The sequence below is a fragment of the Nannospalax galili genome, unplaced genomic scaffold (genome assembly GCF_000622305.1).
Source record: "Nannospalax galili isolate Female #2095 unplaced genomic scaffold, S.galili_v1.0 scaffold1095, whole genome shotgun sequence".
Taxonomy (NCBI): domain Eukaryota; kingdom Metazoa; phylum Chordata; class Mammalia; order Rodentia; family Spalacidae; genus Nannospalax; species Nannospalax galili.
This window is the reverse complement of record NW_008336027.1, coordinates 710,843-715,634: the sequence shown is the minus strand read 5'-3', so window position 1 is coordinate 715,634 and position 4,792 is coordinate 710,843. Positions and strand designations below refer to the sequence as shown.

At 42.4% G+C, this 4,792-nt stretch overlaps 1 pseudogene; it reads left to right on the top strand.

Annotated features, from left to right (window-relative positions):
• The first annotated feature begins 3,246 nt into the window (after positions 1-3,246).
• LOC103732276 lies at positions 3,247-4,145 on the top strand (annotated as a pseudogene).
• The last annotated feature ends 647 nt before the right edge of the window (positions 4,146-4,792 follow it).

Sequence of the window (4,792 nt, the reverse complement as noted above, 5' to 3'; positions counted from 1 at the left end):
TTAAGAACACTGGTTGTTCTTGCAGGACCCCGGTTCGAATCCCAGCACCCACATGGCAGCTAACAACTGTCCGTACTCCAGTCCCAGGGGACACGACAGCCTCTTCTGACCTCCGTGGGCATTGCATGACATGGGTGCACTTACCTACATGCAGGCAATACATACATACACATAAAATAAAAGTAAACTTTTTTAAAGTTAAAAATAAAAATAAAATGTATATGTGAAAGACTTGTCAGGGATTGTCATTTTCCCATCCTGCTTTTAATACAGGTCCCTGTCCTATGGGTCTTTCTGGCCCTGTGAGCCCAAGCACGCCACCATTCTTCAGGGAGTCATTAGCCATGATGACAGAGGACAAATCCTTCTCCCAGTGTCTGGTGAGAGAATCCATCTTTCTTCAGCAGGTCTTGTTACAAGCTTCCTGGGAGGAACCCAAACACAAGGGCAGCCCCTTTGTACCATTTTCCTCTATGCCCTTTACCCCTTGAAATGTTTTCTTTTTCCTTTGCCCAACTCCTGTCTTTGCTTTTTGACACTTGCCTAGAAAGTTTGATGATAGGAAAGTGATTCTCCACCTTCCTGCTCTAGCCTCTTCTATCTGCCTCTTCCTTCCTCCATTCTCCTCTTTTCCCTCCATCTTCATTTAAGTTCCCGCTCCTTCCTTCATTCTCTCCTCTTCCCTCCTCCATCCTTCTCTGTCCTCTTCCTATACCAACCTCCTGTTTCCTCCTCCATCTCCCTCCTCCCTCCTGGCCATCCTTCTCTATTTACCTCCTCCTCCTTCCTCCTCCACCTTCCTCTCTCCTCCTGCTCCCTCTTTGCCCATACCACTCCTTACTTCTCTTTCCTTTTCAATCTTCCTCTTCCTTCCCCTACTGGCATAGCAAGTCACATGTATGGCATAGGCTGTGGATCTGTACCTCCTCCAAGGCAAGCTGAAGTATCAGGCCCACCCAGTAGAGCTGCCTCAGGACCAGAGTAACTGGCCCAAGGAGCAATGGTGGCAGGGACAAAGGTATCTTCCCAGGCAGAGAAAGTAAACTTCAAAAACACTGGAAAGCTGAGCAGATATAGAACTGCTTGCAAAACTCCCTCCCTATCTCACAGTTTTGTTTATAGCATCTCTTCTAATCTTATTTTATTATCGCAGTCTTTTAACAGATCTCAAGACAGAATTGCTAGAAAGGTGCCATGATCAGAGAATGCATGTGCAGTCTTGCACTCCTGCCCAGCCTTGCTCTTGGAATGAAATGAGGGTGCCAAAGAGGTTGAGGGGGTAATGAATGGGAAGGACACATACCTGGCATCTCTGAGAGACTGACAGAACTGAAAGCTGTGACAGTTCCAGGCTATAAACTCTAGTCCAGTTTCATAAGTTCCCCTGGTTTAACTTGGGGATGTAATTATTATACATTGATTCTCTGACTGCAATACCATGCACAACCTCCTTGACTCTAAATATATTTTATGTCTAGAAGGAAAACAAGGAAATATAGTTCCCACAGGATTCATACAACAACATATGCAACTATTGCTAAATAATTTCCAATTCCTTTCACTCTTATGAGAAATGATAAACCTCAATATCATCAATATCATTCTAATGGGAAAAACTGTGGTATTTGAAATGTTCTGACCTAGCTAGGTCACTGCGATAGACAGCATTTTACCACAGCATCTATAAATGATGAAATGGGTCTTTGGTGGACAAATGAATCCATTGGTTCTATGGATCAGAGAGCAAAGAGATAGAAATTTATCATTGAATTGCCAGGCCAAATTTGAACCCAAATGTTTAGAAACACATGCATTTCTCTTTCCTTTTGTACTTCATACTACACTTAAAAGAGGCTGTGTCACACATCTTGTCTGCTCTCAGAATGACTAGGAATGCACAGGGCATTCACCTGAGACACTGGCTCCAGTAGCAAAGCTTCCAGGCGTTGTGATCTCATTCCTTTTGACTAAATGTTTCTTCACGTAAAAGGAAGGAATAGACACTTTAATGACGTGTGAGTGAGCAGATAGCCCTTTGTAAGTTCTTAATTATGTATAAGAGTGAATACATTATTTCACATGAAAATTCCTATTTTATCTGCAATATATTGTTTCTAATAGTGCTTGACATCAAACACATGTGAGCAGTGCTCTACCACTGCACTACACTCCTAGTCTAAAACTTAAACATTTTTAGTTACGTGAAAATAGAAATATACTCACTCTAAAGAGAAGCGCAATTGATACACCTAAAAATTAAAAAGTCAATTCTTTAAATTAAGTAAGATTTTCATAACATTTCAGTAGAATGGTTTACCATAACAGTGCTCAAGGTGAACCAGGATGCCAGTATGTAAAAATCTACATGCAATTTGCAAGTTTTCCCATCTCAGTCTGAACTCACTTTTGTTGGTTTTTAGCAGCCTTTTCCAAGAAATAGAAATAAAATTGTGCTTTTTAAATATAATTCTTGTATTTCTGGAATTCATGAATAATAATTGAATCTGTTCATTAAATTAATGAGGTAAATAACTTTGATATGTTGACAACTTAAATGTGTGATTTCCATTTTCATCAGATTTATAAGTCTTCCTCCTGAGTCTATAATAAGTAGCTATTCTGAGACTGATTGGCACTTATTAGAGATGATAAAGTGGTGTGTGGCCAAAGAATCCCAGGACTGTGTTAGTGTCAGTCTGTTACCTTTATCCAGAAAAGGAGTCATCAGTGGACTATCCCCTAAACAACAGTATTCTCAGATGTTACCTGGAAAGACCTATCTGGGTCTAGGATTCTGGAAAAGTCTGTCGAAGCCTGCTTCTTGATGGAGAAGAACAATAACTTTCCACATCTTGTGTCCTTTATAATTCATACTTTCTACCTGCTGGGAATTTTAACATCCCACAACAGAAAGTCACTCTGATCTTTGTAACACACTTCTGAATAATTGCAAATGAAGACAAGTAAGGAACAATTGTACAGTCATCATGGAAAGTGATGTGAAGGTTCCTGAAAAATTAAAAATGAAACTGTAGTATATGATCCAGGAAAGGAAAGGAAAATGAAATAAGTATGCTGAAGAGATCAGTACATGCTTGTTTACTGACGTAAAAAGTCACAATAGTCAAGAAACAGAAGCAATGTGTTTATCAGCTGATGAATGGATAAACATGACAAAAATATATAATGGGGAGGGTGGTGGCGGCTCTTGCACCCCTTGTCCTGGCTCCTCCCGCCCGGGTTGTTGGACTCCCAGCCTGGGTTCCGGGTGGCACGCAAGGGAAAATGTTGAGGCACGACCTGGAAGACCGGGATCCTCAAACAAAACAGCTGCAGGACGATGCCACAAATGTGGAGAAGCATTTTGGAGAACGGTGCCAAATCTCTGCTGCTTATGTACAGATCACTGCCAGGCTGCGAGACAAACCAGACCCCCTGGTGAGTAAAATCAACATGTGTGCTCCTACAGAGACCCGAAATTTGAAGCGGGTCTGAAGAACTTTGTAGATGAATTTGCCAAACTTCAGGATTACTGCCACGCAGAGATACTTTATAAAGATTTTCAATAAGACTTGAAGTCAAAGTAGCCGAACCTTTGGAAGCTTATGGAACCATTTTAAAAATGAAACAGGATGAAACAGGAAGGAATTGAGAAGCCCAGCAGTTATCTCAGAAAGGACCTACCCATAAAGCCCATCTGATGGATGTGTAATTTCACAGGCTGAACCACAGGGAGCTAGCTAGACTTGATGCTACCTGAACAAGTCCTCATCTGGAAGAGACTATTGACAATTTTGAAAAGCAAAAAAGTAATGGACATAAAGAATATATTTTCAGAATTTATCATAACCAAAACGTTATTTCATGGAAAAGCTTTAGAGATCTTTATTGTTTCCTACAAAAATATGCAAAAGATTGATGAGGATGAAGATTTACAGGTTTTCTGAAATACTCTGTATCTACCAGACTATCCATCTCATTTAGATATTGTAAGAGCAAATTCAATATCACTTCTTCAGAGATCACTGTCTGCTAAGTACACATCTGGGAACAGAACAGATATCCACCTGTGTATTAAGAAAGGATCTTAACAAGCAGAGGATGAAGATGATGAAGAATTAGATGTTACAGAAGGTAAAAACTAGCTTTAAAAACATTTCCAGCCCAAAGGCCTCTCTCTCCAGGATAAGTCAACCCATGCCCTGCTCGCCTTGACTCCCCCAGCCTCATTCAGCCTCCCATCTCCCTGCTGGTCTCTCCTCCTAGCCTGGGTACAGGCCCATTCCTTGTCTTGGCGCCCCAGACACCTGGGGAACCACCAGTGCTTGTTAATCCTTTGTATCCAGACCAACTCAGTTCCTTCTCCAGTCACCAGGAGCACTCTGGGCCTGGCCCCGCCCTCACCTCCCTCTATTTCCTTGGGCCTGCACCACCCATCAGCCTCTATCCTGGAGGCTGGGGCTGACCTTTCCTCTCCCTGATCCTTTGCATCCAGACCAACCCAGCTCGTCAGTGAAGTCCCCAGGAGCCCTTGGGGCCACTTCCCACCCCTATCTTCCTTTGCATCTCTGGGTGGCAGAGCCGCCAGCTTCCCTAGACCAGAATCTTTCCTAGGTCCTTCTCCTAGGCCAGTCCAACCCCCAAATTCCTGAAGCCAAAATCTTTCCTGGAGGTATCCAAACCTTAGGAGAAGGCCTGAGAACATCTGATCCTCGTCTGACTTGGGCCTCTGTGGGACTCCTGAAGACAAAAGCAATCTGGCCACTCAAATATAAAATCGAAAGAGAAAACC